Genomic DNA, 19,096 nt, shown 5'->3' on the forward strand with positions numbered 1-19,096 from the left:
CACAGAGTCTGAGGTGGGGCTCGAACTCGTGAATGGTGCGATCATGACCTGAGCAGAAGTCAGACACTTAATTGAATGGCTAAGTTTGATGTCATTTTATATTTAAGAACAAGGCAATGAGAAACTGAATAGAAGTTCAGTGTGCATGGATAGTACTTATCATTTAAAGACATTGTTACAGGATAATCTCTTTAGTAAATTAAGTTTGAGTACTGACCCTCAATGTCTGTAAGTCTTTGGAGAGGGGATAGAGCTTGTAAATTTCCAGAGAGGAATTTTCTTCCATTTTCCTACCCTGGAGAAATAATCCTGGCAGTCAACATCTCTGAGCTAATGGAGGAAAGAAGTTAGGATCTTACCATTCAAAATGTAGAAATTTAAGCCCTATTTCATCACAGGGGTGGCTGTAAGTCCAGAGTCTCTCTACTTGACCTCTCCAGAGAGTAACCTTCTAATCTTCTACTTGAGTAAAGGAGGGACATCCAACAGCTGTGCAAGATTTGGAAGATGGAGTATTAACTACTCTGAATACTGACCCTTCACCTTGTTTTCCTCTCCATCTGTATCTGTCTCCAGTCCTTGAGGCCTCTGGTCTTGAGGCATGAATCCATCTATTTCTAGTTTCAACTCTCAAAGATCTACTGGTTCAAATACCACATACCCATCTGATAGCACTGTTTTAAAGCATAGTTGCAAATGTCTGCTTACTATCTTTATCCCTGGGCATTAACAGTTGTTTTAATTCCACTGGGTTGATAAAACAGTTGGCTTAATCATTTAGATTTGATTTTTGGTGTATTTAACCTATAGTATCTAACTAGAAACTCTCCTGAATTGTTTTTCCCTACAATCCAATTACTTTCCCCAAAGAATGTCTTGTAAGTTGAATTTTCTTCATCTCATCTCATTATTGTGCAAAGTAAGTGAAAATTATGAAAAGAAAAGTGCTAATACTAGAGATAAGGAGCCTAGGTTTTATAAACTTAATACATTAGAGATAAAGATGGAGAGCGATAGGCCTACCAGAAGCTGTATCTCTTTAAGTTCAATCTGATACTTATTGTATTGAAGTCAGTTGAATATGTGAACAGATAATAAGGTATAAGAATAAACCTAAAGAATTTATTGATTGATTGATTGATTGATTGATTTATAAATGTTTATTTTGAGAGAGACAGAGCCTGTGCATGAGCAGGGGAGGGGCAGAGAAAGAGTGGGAGGGAGGATCGTAAGCTGGCTCCGAGCTGTCAGCACAGAGCCTGACATAGGGCTCAAACTCCTGATGAGATCATGACCTGAGCCAAAATCAAGAATCGGACACTTAACCCACTGGGCCACTGAGGCGCCCCAAGGATATGCTTTAAATGCTGAAAATATATTACTAAAAATGGGTGTTTCACAGGTAAAATGTAATTAAGGAATTTACAAGGGAAACCTTTCTATAATAATAAGTCTATCACTAGTCTTCAGGGAATTTGAATTCCAAAAATTCCAGTACCATAGGCACAAAACTATAGAACACTCCAAACAATTTTTAGGTTACCATCTTAAATTTAAGAGCCATAAAGAAATAAATAACTATTCAATTAGAAAGGTAATAAAGTCCTTGGTAATTGCAGAGTTCTCTGATATTTTCTGGTACTGTCTTGACCTATTTACTTTCTTTTTTAACTGTAGTATGACTCTTTTCTATCAATGCTTGTTCTTATTTTTTCTTAAATTATTATTCATGTTATACCTCACTGAAAGCACAAATCAGTGCTCTATCTCCTGACCTTTTTGAAAACCAGTCAGATGTATATGACAGAAGGAGATGGCTGTATGTGCCCAAAGCAAGGAGGACCAGAGGTTACACTCCCTTGTAGTGCAGTGTGTACTAAGGACAGAAGAGTGTGATTTCCTCTTAATTCGAATTTATATCAGTGTATCTAACAAACGTTTTTACAAAAATTTTAAAACCTTTTCTCACACGTTAAACGACTGAATATACTTGTCTATACAACTCTTCTTAAAGCTAGTACTTTTGGAAATTTGCATATAAATTAAATAGAAGTAGAAGGTTGTTTGAAGTAAATGGTGACTGGCATTGTGTTTGAGCCATCTGTTTTTCTGTGTCTCACCACAGTTGCTATTTACAAAGCAAACTGCACCTCCTTAACATTTCTCACTCTGAGAACCAGATCCACATTTTTCTCTTATCAGCGGCTTGTCCCCTGCCCTCAACTTAATGTTCAACTAAAGCAACTCAGACTCATTTCACTCATTTAATATGCTTTCCTTCTCTGAGGAAAGAATTTGTATATTGAGCTGTGCTGAATACAGATTTTATTTAGCTGTGTATAGATGTTTTATATTTATAAACACATGTAATTACAGACTGTCTCCAGCCTATCTGAATTACCTACAAATGGATATAGCATTTGCCTGCATATCACCTTACAGTTTTAAAGTAAGTAATCTATTAACTCAAGTTACCAAAAAGATAGAATTATATATATATATATATATATATATATAAATTTATATCTGTATATAATAAGTCCTAAATTTTAAAAGTATTAATTGAATCTTTTATTCTCATTAGCACCTTGATACTGGGCAAGATTTAAAATGAAAAGAGCTCAACTCCTGTTATCCCAATGGAGGTGATCATTTTCTCTCTTCAGCTGGTTATTGGGTTTTTAATTATCTAAAATCTTAATGTAAACCTTTGACTGTAGTGGCCCTACAAAAGTTTCATGTTTAGATTTAGGGCTGTTACTCCTGGTCTGTCAAGGGTAGAGTTCTGAGCCAAATGCAACTATGTGGAGGCCTGTAATGTAAATCTTTAGTCATTAATTCCATTATCTCCCCATACCAAAAATAAAATGAAATGAAATGAAAAATGAAAGTGTTTTTATTCTGAGGTAGAATTTACATAAAGAAGAATGCACAAAGCTTAGTTGTATATAGATCAGTGAGTTTTGACATATGTATATACCACTGTAACCCATACCCACATCAAGGTATAGAACATATTTATCCTTCTAGAAAATTTCTCCATGTCTCTTTCCAATAAGAAGCCCTCTTTTACCCCAGAACTAATTGCTTTTCTGACTTCTATCACCAAAATTAGTTTTGCATACTCTTGGCATGAATTTGATGCAAATAAAATTATAAAGTCTATATTCTTTGATATCTGGCTTGTTTTGATCAATATAACACTTTTGAGAGAAACATATAGCCTGACGTTTGGAAAAAGGGAAGTAAAAATGGACTTTCTTTAAAGATGGTATAATTCTGTATGTAAAAATCCTGAGGCATGAGGTAAAAATGCCTATAGCTACTAAAAAATTGAGCAAGTTTAAGGGCTGCAAAGCCACTCTATGAAAATGGTTGTGTGGTTTTTTTTAAACCAGTATTTTATTTTACTAAGTAATCTCTTTGCCCAATGTGGGGCAAGAATTCACAACCCCCAAGATCAAGAGTCACATGCTCCACCAATGAGCCAGCCAGGCATTCCCTAAAAATCACTGTATCTTACTATGCCTTTTGAATAACTTTACAGGTGATTGATTAAGAAATTGTCGCTGGAATGGAAGTATTCTTGAGCAAATACAGGTCCAGAGACACACACAAACATAACTCCAAAACAAACATAATCAATGAAGTGAAAAAAAGACCTAAAATATCCCTGAAACCTAGCAAGCAATCAAGATTAAAAAAAAAAAGAAAAGAAAAGAAACTACTAGGCAATACATATGAGAAACGCATTAGCTTTTGTGCTCACCATTTGTCCTTCCCTTAGGGAACTTCTCATTTGTATAAATCCTTATTTCTCTGGGAATACAGTTTTTAAAAATCTTGTTGCAAAGTATCTTGTAAAGTACAACCAACTGGAAATGGGACTTTGTGCTTCTGTTATATATGAAAACATTTAGGGATGCCGGGCTGGCTCGGTCAGAAGAGCGCGAGACTCTTAATCTCAGGGTCATGAGTTCGAGCCCCATGTTGGGTGTGGAGATTGTTTAAATAAATAAAAAACTTTTTTGAATTTTTAAAAAATAAATAAATGAAAACATTTAAATTGCCTTAACAAAACCTGAGCTACCTCTGCATACTCTGTGAGTGTATGTGCGTGCACGTATGCACATGTTCTATGTCTTTAGAAAGCATTAACGCTTACAAAGAATAGCTGGCCAAATAAAAGAAGGGCAGGTTTAAATAGATGTAATCAATTAAGTAAAGTTTAAAGGCTGGTTGGAGACCGTTGTACCAAACAAGGTTACCAGACAATTGGCTCATCTACACCTATGTGAATGAAAGTAGAAGATGATTGCAAACATGTTTATTCTGAGATTTCCATATTCTAGACACTGTGCTAAAGACTTCACATTCATGGGGCGCCTGGGTGGCGCAGTCGGTTAAGCGTCCGACTTCAGCCAGGTCACGATCTCGCAGTCCGGGAGTTCGAGCCTTGCGTCGGGCTCTGGGCTGATGGCTCAGAGCCTGGAGCCTGTCTCCAACGTTTATTTATTTTTGGGACAGAGAGAGACAAAGCATGAACGGGGGAGGGGCAGAGAGAGAGGGAGACACAGAATCGGAAACAGGCTCCAGGCTCTGAGCCATCAGCCCAGATCCCGACGCGGGGCTCGAACTCACGGACCGCGAGATCGTGACCTGGCTAAAGTCGGAAGCTTAACCGACTGCGCCACCCAGGCGCCCCCTGGAGCCTGTTTCCGATTCTGTGTCTCCCTCTCTCTCTGCCCCTCCCCCGTTCATGCTCTGTCTCTCTCTGTCCCAAAAATAAATAAACGTTGAAGACTTCACATTCCTTATCTCATTAAACTCCACAAAAAGTGAAGCAGGTAATATTTTCCCCATTTTATAGATGAGGAATCAAGGTTTAGAGTTTAGGTAACTTCCCCAAGGTTACACAATAAGTTAAGAAACCAAGATTCAAACCAAGAGCTCACATCCATGCCCTGACACCCCTTTGCTTTTTCCTATATGTAAGCCACTATTCTCTACTTCCTTTCCGATCATCCCCTAAGTGCAAGGATAAATTGTTATATATAAGAAAATTTCTTAAGTATCTTAATTGCAATTAAATACTCCAACCATGTAAGAGCAGTGTGAGGTAGAAACTAAATTTTCTTTAAAAATGTATACATGCAGGGCACCTGGGTGGCTCAGTTGGTTAAGCATCTGACTTCCGGTCAGGTCATAATCTCACAGTCTGTGAGTTCGAGCCCCACGTCGGGCTCTGTGCTGACAGCTCAGAGCCTGCAGCCTGTTTCAGATTCTGTGTCTCCCTCTCTCTGACTCTCCCCCATTCATGCTCTGTCTCTTTCTGTCTCAAAAATAAATAAACATTAAAAATAATTTTTTTAATGTATACATGCATGCGTACATAATTTGTGTGTGCACGGGTGTACATGTGTGTAGCTGTGTGTATTATGTTTCTGTAGGTACTATTATACAGAAAGATACTTAAAAGAGAGGTAGGGGTTTAGAGGTGGAGTGGAAAACAATGACTTACTCTATGTAATTATTGTGTAATTTCAGTGAGTACGGTAAATGTTTATTCTTTTTGTTTAAAAAACAATCTAATAAACATGAGGTGCCTGGGTGGTTCAGTCGGTTGAGCCTTTGACTCTTGGTTTCATCTTAGGTCATGATCTCACGATTCATGGGTTCAAGCCCCTCATCGGGCTCCATGCTGACAGAGTGGGGCCTGCTTAGGATTCTCTCTCCCTCTCTCTCTGCCCCTCCCCTGCTCATGCTCTCTCTCTCTCAAAAGCAAATAAAGAAACTTTAAAAAAAAAGTCTAATAAGCTAATACCTTTTACATTGGCATGTATGTTTTGGAATGTTACTTCCACAGAAACATAAATATAAATGTTCTTGCACACAGAAATATGTTTAAAGAAATGCTTTTTAATTATTATTCATCTGTGATTTTATTCTTCAGGACATGATAAGAATTGAGGAAATTTGAGGAATTTGTTGTCAATTAAAAATTCTACAAATCCTTAGTTTTAGGTAGATTTACACTTGTAATGAGCTATGACCTTGGGCAAACTTCAAAATAATTAGCAATATTTCAACCCAATATGGTGTGAAAGATGATTTTTTTAAACAGAAGCGTAAGTTCCTTCAGTATGTCTTATAGAATTAATGAAGAATGACTGTATTATTAGTCACATAATTAAAAGGCCTAAGAAGTTGTAAGTGAATTGCTTTATCATTTAATACCTCTTAAAAAGGAATAATATTTAGTTATTTATCCAACCACTTGTAGTGATGTATGTATTTTGCTAAGTCAGAGATAATATTTTAAATATAAAATTCACATCATATCTCCATTAATAAAAATGATGTTCTTTTTCTTAATGGAATAACACAACCCATTTTAAATGCTTTCCAAAATGGAATTTTAAAAATATCAACAGTGCCATTCAACTCTCTGTTATTGGGTAAAAGAAAATCATAATTTGAGTACAGGGAATTTTAATGCTCTCTAAACAGAAATGGATTCTCCAAAACAACAGATAAAAATTATCATAAGGTAAAGTTTCCTGAAGGTGGCAGCATCCTAAGCAAATCTCTTCTCAACCTTTGTAGTCAGCTGTACTCACTCATGAAGTATTACATTCCGTGGTGAAAATGGCTAGGAATGTTACAAACCATTATTCATTATGAAAACAATGTAACTATCATCATCACAATGATGTGATCTCTAAGGGATTCCTACCTAAAGTGTAGCCTATGCTTTCAAATACATTTTATACTCAAACAAAAATCTTTGTGAAGGCTTTTTATGTCTATAAAGATTTCTGTTTCTTGATTCATTATATTATTTTTTTTTTACTAATAAATGTCAGCAGAGTGACAGGGCGACAGATACATTTCAAAAGTCCAATTTCCAACTTTGGGTCATTTTCTTATCAGAAAAAAAGCATTTTTAATTCCAATTCTTTTTTTGCATTTCTTGAAATAGAAGCAAATAATCATGATGAATATTATGACAATGATTCTTGAAACTAAGCATGGCTGCATACATCAGGAGGGAAATTCTAATTTAAACACTGGGTTTTAAGGTACTTGTTCAATTCGACTGAGTTTTAAATGAAAACCCATAAAGTTTTTTTGCCTGCCAATAAAATATTATTTGATGACATACTTTTGAAGCTATAATGTTTTCTCTACACAGATGGTTATGGCTGTTATCGTTATTATTAAAATGCCAGTTTCCTGACCAAACTTTGTGATTAGAGACTCTTCTAGGAAGAGATAGTTCATTATCATGACCAATCATGCCATCCCTGATTAAATACCCCATCAAAGATCAAAGTCCCCTCAAGGGGAAGGTTAGCCTGTAGGAAAAACTGAAAGATACAGTTCATTAATAAGAATCACATAATATCCGGATCTTTCCATTTACCCCAGTCAGGTGCACCTAAATTCTTCCACACTCATGCAATACTGAAGAGGACCCCGGGTGGCTCAGTCATTTAAGTGTCTGACTCCAATTTGGCTCGGGTCCTGATCTCATGGTTTGAGCCCTGCACCAGGCTCCATGCTGACAGCGTGGAGCCTACTTGGGATTCCCTCTCACTCTCTCTCTCTCTGCCCCTCCCCTACTTGTGCTATCTCTGTCTCTTTCAAAATAAATTTTAAAAAAAGAAAGAAAAAGAGGGAACAAGCATTTTCTCAGTACTGAAAGTTATTAATCTTTTGCCATATCATTCATCAACAGAGTTTCTCTGGATATAGGTATTTTTCCTTCAAAATGAGATGTGTTTCTCCATTCCTAAAAATTTATTGGTTGATTTCCAGTCACTTGTTATTCCATACCTAAACATGTGGATAAATGTTCAAATCCTACAGTGTTTGTCAGTCACCTGCTATCTAAAATTTAATGCCCGTTTACCATGTTTCCTAAATTAGATTACCATATAATCAAATGTTATTTTAGCAAACTAGTGAAGCCTTGTGTGTCACAGGTACAAAGATGTGGTGTTTCTTTGCAAATCGTAATTTGCAAGCCAGCTGACCCATATGGAACTACATGATTCAGCAAAGAGAAAGTTCCTGGCAGTCCCATACAACCTCAGCAACTTTCCTTCTTTAGACCTTCCCCAACCAGAGTTTCCCGCTCTGCCCCTGTTGCATTTTCACACCTTCCTTCATCTTGTTTCTTTCCTTTATTCTCCTGCATATCATTGTTCTTTCTTCCATTTTTTTTTTTTCTTTCTTCATCTTTGTTCCTTCCCTCTTCATTTTCAGAGTCTTTGAGCCTGTGGATATTAGGGATTTTCCTGAGGTATTTCCCAAAGGTTGAGGAAAAGCACCAGAACTGGACTTAAAGTCACAGAAGCAACAATAGCAAGACCCTGGGTGCTGACGGGCCATGGATGGAGTGATGATTTATCTGGATGTTATTGAGTACAGGACAAATAGAAAGTGGAGACAAAGAAGGGTCTATGCAGTCTACTTATAAATCGAAAGCCAAAAATTTCCAACATATTCATCCTATAAATCTGATTTTTTTGTGTATTTAAGACTAGCAAGTTAAAAATTCTTGGAAGTTTTGGTCTAAATTCCTCACTAGTATTATAGACTATAACACCCAGCAAGCACATTATACATATAGATGAAGAAATATAGAGAGAAAAACTGGGCTCCTTTATTTCACACTTTGCTAAATAGGCTTGAAAACAAAAATTTAAGAACAAGAATGGGAAAGCCATTTTAACTGAAATTGGATCACTTAAGCATGAGTGATGTAATAGAAGATAGAAAGAGGTATATAGAAGAGAAAATGGCATGATTGTATCATGGGGAACTTGAAAGAAATAGGAAAAAAACAAAAGTTGAAATATTAAGAAACAATAGAAGTGTTCATACACGCAATTCACAATGGCCTTGGAAAGGCCTTTAGAGGACAGAGGCAAGAAAAATAATAATAGTCAGGATTATAAGGTTTGGCAATAACAGAGAGAAAGAGAAATGATGTAGAGGCCAGAAAAAAATTGCATTGATCAAAGTAGTAAAAGAGAAAATAAATTTGGAAAGTCACATAGAGGAAGAAGCAGTAAGATTTGGCCATGAATAAAACAAGAGCTGGTCACATCATGTGTCAGGTAGAGAAGATTTGGACATTTGGGAAGGACAAAAGAAGTTCAGTAACTGTTTTGCGAGGAGTCAGTCTTGCCACAAACCAAGTAGAGTTAAAACACTGGTTCTAGCCAACAAGCTGATTTCACACTTGCATAAAAGGGCAGCCAATACATAATTTAATTATCACTGAAAGCAGAGATGACACTAATTGTATTTTAAACTCTTCCTAATCTCATGGAATGTGATAGTAAGTGAACTGTGGACAGCATCAAGCTCATTTCTGGCACTCAACTGAAGTCATACAATTAAAAAACAAAGTTAGTAGGAAGGAATGTGTGTTATTATTCCACATTAGCTACCTAGAAATTTTAGGTACTCTGCATTTGAGACACACTTGTCTCCTGATCCCTCCTGCAGAATAAAAGTACATATGCAGTTCTTTGCCAAAGTGAACAAGGAAAAGAAGAGGCAGGACAGAGTCACTCTACAAAAGTACTTCCCTCCTCCTTTGCCCATGGGTAGAACAGGCTAATCACACCAAAGATGCAGCACCCATACCCCCATCTAGTTTCAAATTTCCCATTAGAAATTGACTTTCCTCTATGGACTTTCAGTACAAGGAAATTAGAACCCAAAAATATAATATAAACTCTTAGTTTCTGTGATTGATGAATAATAGTTAGTGTTAATTATTATTTATGGAGCCAGGATGCTTGACTTCTTCAGGTATAGCTGTGGTGCCAGAGGAATTCCATTTACATAAAGGCCCCTATGTTTTTAGATAGGGTGGGTAAACATCGGAGCTTATTGCCAGGTTTTCCTGTGGCTGAGTCAGAAGATAAGGGAAGGGGGTGGGTATTTTTGTGTGCTTTTTTTGTTTGTTTTTCCCTTGAAACTCTAGAAAAGCAGTATTAGGGTTATCCTTCTAGACACAGAAGAGTAATGTAGATGCCTCTGGACACACAAAAGTGGAGTCTTGGCTTTAGGAGATGGACTTTGCAGTGTGTTTTGCTTCCCTGCTTCCCTTAGGCAGGACCCAAAAGTTCTTTATAAAAGCAAATTTATAAGAAGCTCTGTTCAGATTCATAGGGAAAGTTCAATTACTTTTTAAATTGACATATAATATAAATATGGTGTAGCTATGATACCTGTGAAAAGTACACCTATCATGGGCATATGGCTCAATGAATTTTTATCAGGTGGCTATATCCGTGTCACTAGCTCTCTCTGATCTAGAACATGAAGGCCCTTCATCACTTACTTCAAATGAAACTACTAGCTTGAATTCTAACAGCATGGTTTTTTGTCTGCTTTTTGTTTTTAAGATTTTTGTCTTTTTACTTCATTTTTATTGTTTCAAAAAAATTTTAATGTTTATTTTTGTGTGTGAGAGAGAGAGAAAGAAAGAGAGAGCATGAGAAGGGGAGGGGCAGAGAGACAGAGGGAGACACAGAATCTGAAACAGGTTCCAGGCTCTGAGCTGTCAGGACAGAGCCGGACGCGGGGCTCAAACTTGGGAATGCGAGATCATGACCAGAACCCAAGTCGGACACTTAACAGGTTGAGCCACCCAGGCACCTCTGTCTTTTTACTTTAAATAAATGAAATAATGCTGTATGTTCTTTTCTGTATCTGGCTACTTCCAGCCAATACTATGTTTGTATGATTCATTCATGTATTTGGGAGTGTTATTGATCAGTTATCCTCACTGCAGTATAGTACTTAATTTATAGGAATACACTGTAATATATTACCCATTCTATTGATGGACATTTGAGCCATTTCTAGCTTGGGCCTATTATGCATAGCACTTCTTCCACAAACATTCCCATATGTCTTACAGTGCATATATTCATTCATTTATGACAGGCATATATCAAGCAGGTGGAATCACTAAACCATAGGGTAGGTACACATTCATTTGTTTTAGTGGATAGCACCAATTTCCAAAGTGTTTCTACCAATTCATATTCCAACCACAACATGTGAAAATTCCAATTGCTCTATATTTTTGACAACCCTCAGTATTTTCTGTCTTTTTATTTTATCCTTTCTGATGGGTGACCATGGAGTTTAGAGCTGCACTCTAATGCCGGTTGAGGAGACTGGGACAAGATCTTGCTAATTCTAGTTGTAATGGGTCTTATAACCCACCTTGGTATATACCATCTGTTTGGTAATTGAAAATAAATAGATTTCTGGGGCGTCTGGGTGGCTTAGTCAGTTGAGCATCCGACTCTTGGTTTCGGCTCAGGTCATGATCTCACAATTTCGTGAGTTCGAGCCCCGCGTCAGGCTCCACACTGGTGACATGGAGCCTGCTTGGAATACTCTCTCTGCCCTTCCCCCACTCAGCCTGTCTCTGTCTCTCTCAAATAAAATATAATAAAACTTTTAAAAAATTAAAAAAAAAGAAAGATACAGATTTCTTTAGAAATCTACCAAGCAAGCCAAATTTACCCACAGCCAAGGATCTGAAAAAGTTGAGGGGTCAATTCTTCAATTCAATCACACTGAATAAACTTGAGGTTTCTTTTTTCTTTTTTTTTTTTTTTTTTTTGATTATTTCCTCCTCTTTATTTTTTTTATTTTTTAACACTTATTTATTTTTTTTCAATATATGAAATTTATTGTCAAATTGGTTTCCATACAACACCCAGTGCTCATCCCAAAAGGTGCCCTCCTCAATACCCATCACCCACCCTCCTCTCCCTCCCATCCCCCATAAACCTAAACTTGAGGTTTCAAGGATATATATTTTTTCAAGCAATTTCATTTTTCTACCTAATTGTTTTACTTTTAATCAGTCTAATTATTTGCTTTTTTAGAGATTTATCCAAAATGCTTTGGTGATTTTCAAAGCTGAAAAATGACCGATTAAAAAACTTGTTCCAGATTAAAATGTTACTCATTATCACTACCTGATATTCACTGTGATAATTATCAGCAAGGCAAAAACTAATAAAATAGAGTACTTTTTCCAGCAATTCACAAACTAAAGAGAAAGATAGATAGTAATAGCTAATATTCTTTTAGTGCATGTACTTCACACGTATCTCATTTCATCCTTACAACAAACATTGGAGTAGGTTCTAGCACTGTTATAGACGAGGAAACTGAGGCACAAAGATGTGAACAAACTTCCTGAGATAGCAGTGATATAGAAATGGGACCAAACCCAGGAAGTCTGACTCCAGAGTATTCTTCAAACCATTACACCATCCTATAACAAAAGACAGAATAGGATATGTGCTTAAAAATAGGGCTAACAACAAAGTTATCTGACAGATACAAGTGGGAGGGATAAATTCTGACTGTGAGTGTTGGGAACTTCAGCAAAATGGCATCGAATGACCTGGGTTTTTAAGATTAGGTAGTATTTTTAAGGGAAAAACATGAGAAGAAATGGAACTTTCTGTAGCAAGAAAAACACAGATTCTAAATTCCTCGGAGAAAGAAAATGTGTTATGTTACTGTAACCTAATAGCCTAGAAAAGGGTCTGTAAACTAACAATATTGAATGAATGCAAAAATTTAGGGTAGCCAGTTACTGTATACATCCTATAGTCCTGTTTAAGTGGCCAATGGATGATAAAGTGACAAACACATAAATGAATGGAAGAGCACATTCAGGAGAGCAGTACTTTTGGGTCAGCGTAATGAATGTATAGCAACTCAGCCTAAGATTTAAAATTTATCACGTCATGCAATTTATTTTCTACCATAATGTTGGGATCTTTCATTGAAGGAACTTCTTTCAAAATTCTGGGAGTGGTTTTGTTAATGGATCATTAATTTTAACTGCATATAAACTAGGCCAAATTTTAAATCCCTTTCAATAGTGTTATCTTCACATAATAGTTTTAAAAATTATTTTCTTTAAAATGATTAAGAAATCATTGATCTAAAATATTACTTTAGGGGACTTCTGGGAGGCTCAGTACTTTAAGTGTCTGACTTCGGCTCAGGGGGTGATCTCGTGGTTCATGAGTTCAAGCCTCGTTTATTTTCTGGGTCAAAAAGAGCTCAGAGCCTGGACCCTGCTTCGGATTCTGTGTCTCCCTCTCTCTCTACCCCTCCCCCATTCATGCTCTGTCTCTCTCTCTCTCTCTCTCTCTCTCTCTCTCAAAAATAAATAAACATTAAAAAAATTTTCTTAAAAGAAGCTAATATATTAATTGAGGTCAGACTTGGGGGAAACAATAAAATACTACCTTTTAGTTTAATAATGGCTTCTATAAAGTATAGTACAGGTCAGGGAAAGAGAACGCTAAATATGGATTATCCTAAGGAAAGCATTTGAAACAGCAAAGAGAAATTCATGGAGATGTAATGGAACACTTATAATAACAATAACAAAATTAAAGGGGAAAAAAGGTCAAAAACCCAAAATATATCGGTTTAATGAAACAGGTTAGAGAATTCTGATAAGACAAGATAGACTATGGTAGTACCTTCAAAAATACAAAGTCATATTCACTGATAATATTATGATGTAAACAATGTATACAATATGGTTATGATGTATAAGAATACATAGAAATATAAGATAATGGATAAAAATGATCAGCTCAACTAAAATAACATTTTAATTAAAAATAGTACCTGATGTTATAATTTCTTTCCAATAAAAGGTAAACTACTTGATACTTTCAGCAAAATTGAAGAGAAAAACTCTTCAGATTATAGAATTAGGGAGATTCTTCCTAAATATTGAAGCAAAACTCTCATGTGTTAAATTACAGAATGTTATGACAACTTAAAATTGTCTTTGCACCATATCTTCCAAGTTCAAAATTCTTCTCAATTGTGATCACTATAAACAAAATATTCCTGTTAAATAAGTGGATGTTGGTTGTGGCTATCTCCATATTTTTCAGGTGAGAAAAACAAAACCGATTACTTCAGTGACGTGTTATTTGCTGGATACTGGAGCAGGGCCTCTTTATCTTGAGTCAATAACGATTTCCAATGGTCTCACTAGTCTCTAATCAAAACTGTTAAATGTAACTTTTCCTTTATCTGCCCAACTTTGAACATGAAGCACTGTTTTTTCCCGGACAGATTATTTTAGAGCACTCTAAAGCCACTCTGGAAATCTAACTGTGACTCTGTTTTGTAGAAAGTGGAAGGACACGAAATTCTGAAAATAAATTTGAGCCAGTAAGTCTTCTCAAGAAGACAAAAATCTCATGAGATTTTATTTTCGATCCATATGCACACAACATATTTTCATGATCAAAGCAAGTTAACTCTCAGAATTAAGGTATAATAGGATCAATTTTTCAGCATTGACCTCTGCTGTTATTAGCCAGAATAATACACTAAGACCTGACAAAATTATGGCTGAAAATGTTTGCAACTAATTGCACTTGTGAATTAAATAATGATGTTTGGGTGGTGCCTTTTTTTTCCTCCAAAGCTATTTGTACTTGTACTAACACACTTGATGGGTCCAACTTGACCTCTTACTCATAACTTTGAAAGCAAATGTCCCATGCACATGTTAGGCAACTATTTATAACAATTATGTTGGCCTCCACTCTTAAGCAAATATTGTATACAAGAAAGTTAATACATACTCTACTGTTTCCATAAAAAATCTTTAACTCTATAAAATTTGGAAAAGAAAGTTCTATTTTCAAATAAGCGCTATTTTTCATTTCTCAAAGAAAACTACCTCACGTGGATAGTAACTTGACTTTGTATAGTCCCATCAAAAACTGAAACAAATCTTTTTATTTAAAAAGAATTATGAATTCTAAGTATTGAGAATATCTAATTTTTAAGAATTATATCTATCTATGCTTTCATAAAACCAAATTTGTGAGACAGAAATTCTAACACTAATACTTTTCTCATTCTTTAAAAATAATGACTAATAAAAAAGTAATGATGGTACTAATTATATTTCTTATTAATGTTCATTCTTATGATCTCAGAATATTTAAATATTTAGTTGCCCCTGACTGTCTTTTTCCCTGTTCACTTGTTTACCCACTCCCAAGTCTATGTTTTAATTAATTTTAATCAGGGCAGATTAATAAATCCCAGCTTGTTCATGGGAACCAACTGATTCAGAATGAGTCTTTCCTAATTGTTTTGTGTTCACATGGGTGTTCACTTTGGCTCCCCTTCAAGCTTCCTGCCAAGGGGGAAAATTACCTTTCCACGCCCAACTAAAAACAGAGTCAAAGAATAACTCCTTTGGTGAGCAGCGTCACTGAATAAGCAGTTTTAGCGTGATGTGTGTGTGTGTGTGTGTGTGTGTGTGTGTGAGTGTGTGTTTAATGAAGATCTGTGTGTAGATTGTCTACAAAGTAGTTTTCATATAGAAGAATACCAGATATGTTGTTGCTTTTTTTTTTTTTTTTTTTTTTTTTTAGAAATCACATTCTGAAATTTATAATCTTTATTACTCAGTTTTTTAAATCCCAAAGAACATGTTTTCTTCCTGGATGAAACAGTTTTCTTACAAAAAACTGGAATACTTTTCTCATCCCGTGTTTTGTGTCTTTCATCTCTAACCTTTCCAAAATAACATTTTCTTTTGATATCAGCCTCTTTGATGCTGTTCTAAATGAAAATGTTTTTGAGTTCATTTTTTTCAGAAGGTAAATATTAGTCAGTTAAAAAACAAATCCTGACTATATTATGACACAGAACTTCTTACATAATTTCTTGCCCTTCTCATAACAGAAGTCCAGAATCAGTACTCGTCTGGTTTGACCTGGGAAATGTATCCGAACCCTCCAGGGAGGCCCAAGCTTCCTATGTCAGGGATCGCTTTGCTTTAGGAAACCAACACAGATTGAGTGCCCACAAAGAAGAAAAGAAAAAGATCCCTATGAGCTGAGTTGATATATTAGAGGAGGACAAAGAAGTTTTCACAGAATAATGAGGACATGTTGGTGAGGTTTTAGAGCCTCAGGTTCCTCTCCAAACCCACCTCCAGAAGTAGCACCGCCTCCCTCTTTCCAAGGTGTTGAATCACAATCCTCTCAACTCGGGAGTGGCCTCCAGAGTGATGGCTGTCAAAACACTCCACTTGAGGGCTGATAAACACTTCTTGAAAATGGCGGTGACGACAGACTGGGTAGGTTTTTGAGATATAGTTTATGAGAGTAGGATTTTAGATGCAGGATTTTTAATGAATGCCCCTCCGAGAAGAGCTGAAGAAAATCAGTATCGTGTGTGGATGTAGACATACAAACAATTTTTTTTTTATTTTTTAATGTTTATTTATTTTTGAGACAGAGAGAGACAGACCATGAACGGGGGAGGGGCAGAGAGAGAGGGAGACACAGAATCCGAAGCAGGCTCCAGGCTCCCAGCTGTCAGCACAGAGCCCGACTTGGGGCTCAAACTCACAAACTGTGAGATGACCTGAGCCAGTCGGACGCTTAGCAGACTGAGCCACCCAGGCGCCCCAAACAGAAATTTTAAAACAGTTCTCTCTTCCACAAGGTCATTAGAATTTGCTTTTGACCCAGAAAATAAATGATTTCCTTTCATATTAAGTTAATTCTGACTTAAGATAAACATATAAACATCAGATAAGTATGTGATTGTATTCTTTCAGAGCTTGGAGGAGATGCATAATTCTGCAACATAAATGTTGCGGTGGCATTTACCAACTGGTCTCTGGTTTGGAAAAATATAAAATTGGTCCGACTCCTTATTTTCTGAGAATCCCTCCATTTTATAATGTTAGCTATCTAAGAAAACTGGGTCTCTTTAACTTTCTTTAGGCTACGCCAAGACCTCAATCAAACTAGGTAGGCTTCTGTTTTATTTTTCAACATACAATAAGTGCAGGCTTGCATGTGCAAGGTTGCAGAATCCACACTCTGGCATGAATGAATCTCAGGGAACATTTTAAAAACAGCAGATTACATCTCTCCATTTTCCTCCACTACATTTTTTCTTCCCTTATTTAATGTCCTTTTACAGCATATTCTTTATTAAAAGAGAGACACAAAAATATTCTATCCTACTACTCCAAATTCAAGGGTATATAAATGGTGCCTTCTAATTGCATTTTTCAGTACATCATACACTTTGTGCCCAAATATCTCTGCCTGCCTTCCTTCCTATTTTTCTTCCTTTGACGCTTACTTGCTTTCTTTCCTTTATTTAGGAAAACTATCCACAAGCATTAACTAAGCACTTCCCATTCATTTACTCTCCATTATTTACTTCTTCCTATGAAGACATATTAAGTTACAATATGAAAGACTCTGTGAAAGACAAGTAAGTCCCCATCTTTTTCTTCTAGGGAAAGAAGACACATATTTGAGAGAGAGAGAGAGTGTGTGTGTGTGTGTGTGTGTGTGTGTAAGAGAAGGATGAGTACGTATGGGGAAATGTGTAAACGGTCAACTGCAATTCAGTCAGAATGAAATCAGCCATAGAGGTATTTTAGATGTGTTCTTCTGATTTTAAGATATATCCAAAAAGTTAATGGAAGGAGGCAGCCTCTGTGCCTGGAGGTGGAAGCCAGGTACTAAAGTGATGGGCAGAGGATGAGGATGAGGCATTCTTTGCTGAGGCAGCAACACTAGGGAAGGCTGGGAGGTGGCCAGTGCCTATTAGGGAGCTGAGTTGCCCCTCAGTAACTTAGCACATTCCCATTTGCTTTTATCTTTAGAGAACTGAGTGTCTCCAAGAGATGACCTTGCTGGCCACGGATAAGGTCAAGTTAATCCATGTACCCATTAGTCCTGAATGAATTGTATTTCATTTGTCTCAGAAAGTAACCTCTCATCCAAGCTGTTTCCTTTTGTAGTTTAAAGTTTCGCATTTAGTTTAGACTTTGAGAAGATAATGTTTTGGAAATGGTTGGAGCTTTTAATTTCATGTACTTTTAAATCCTTATTTAAAAAAAAAAAGAAAAACGGGCACCTGGGTGGCTTAGTAAGATAAGCATCCAACTTCGGCTCAGGTCATGATCTCAGTTTGTGAGTTCAAGTCCCACATCAAGCTTTCTGCTGTCAGCACAGAGCCCACTTCAGATCCTCTATTCCTCTCTCTCTTTAACCCTCTCCACCTCCTCAAAAATAAACATTAAAAAAAAAAACTCAGTCAAAGCTAAAAATGTTCAATAATAAATGGAGAAAATTTCAAGTGGATTTCCCAGGATTACTTTTGGGGGATCTGAAAGAGATTTCCATGAACCTCTGTGGATTCCCAGCATCACTTTCTCCATATTATCTTCCTTATTCTTTGACCATGTTTTTTTCTGAAAGGATTAAAAATCATTTATTTCACTGCTTTACTCATTTACACAGCATTTATGAATGCATACTGTATTCTGAGCACTGTGTGAGAACTCAAGGAATTTAAAGAGTTTTGTTGTTTTATTGTTGTTTTGTATTGTTTTTCTTTTTTAGGGAAAACTAAAGCCTAAAACCTAAGAGGGATAAATGCTCTGTTAGAAGTTCTGGAATACTACTCAGCAATGAAAAAGAATGAAATCTTGCCATTTGCAACGACATGGATGGAATGGGAGGGTATTCTGCTAAGCGAAATCGGTCAGAGAAAGAAGATATCATATGTTCTCACTCACATGTGGGATTTGAGAAACTTAACAGAAGACCAAGGGGGAAGGGAAGGAAAAAATACATATAGTTACAAACTGAGAGGGAGTCCAACCATAAGAGACTCTTAAATACAGAGAACAAACTGAGGGTTGATGAGGGGGGAGGGGAAAATGGAAGATGGGCATTGAGGAGGTCACTTGTTGGGATAAGCACTGGGTATTGTACGGAAGCAATTAATCATAGGCATCTACTCCCAAAGCCAAGAGCACACTGATACTTTATATGTTAGCTAACTTGACAATAAATTATATATAAAACAGAAATTAAACAGAAATTTGTAATATTAAAAAAAAAAAGTCCAGAGCACTCTAGGAGCCTGTAGAAAGAGTATTTACTGCCTGTTTAGAGAGTCAGAAAGGATTCCAGAGCTCAGCCCCAGGTGACTCTTT

The 19,096-nt window shown here is 36.4% G+C and overlaps 1 protein-coding gene and 1 long non-coding RNA gene across 3 annotated transcripts in view; one reads left to right on the plus strand and one right to left on the minus strand.

The window, feature by feature from the left end:
• Positions 1–19,096, minus strand: part of DSC1 (desmocollin 1) — a 357,596-nt gene that overhangs the window by 130,718 nt on the left and 207,782 nt on the right. The gene's annotated exons all lie outside the window — the stretch shown is intronic.
• Positions 2,169–18,651, plus strand: LOC123588182. Its single transcript, XR_006707740.1, has 3 exons — positions 2,169–2,449; positions 17,246–17,358; positions 18,498–18,651. It is a non-coding gene; the product is annotated as an uncharacterized LOC123588182 (long non-coding RNA).

This window comes from Leopardus geoffroyi, chromosome D3, assembly GCF_018350155.1.
Source record: "Leopardus geoffroyi isolate Oge1 chromosome D3, O.geoffroyi_Oge1_pat1.0, whole genome shotgun sequence".
Lineage (NCBI taxonomy): Eukaryota > Metazoa > Chordata > Mammalia > Carnivora > Felidae > Leopardus > Leopardus geoffroyi.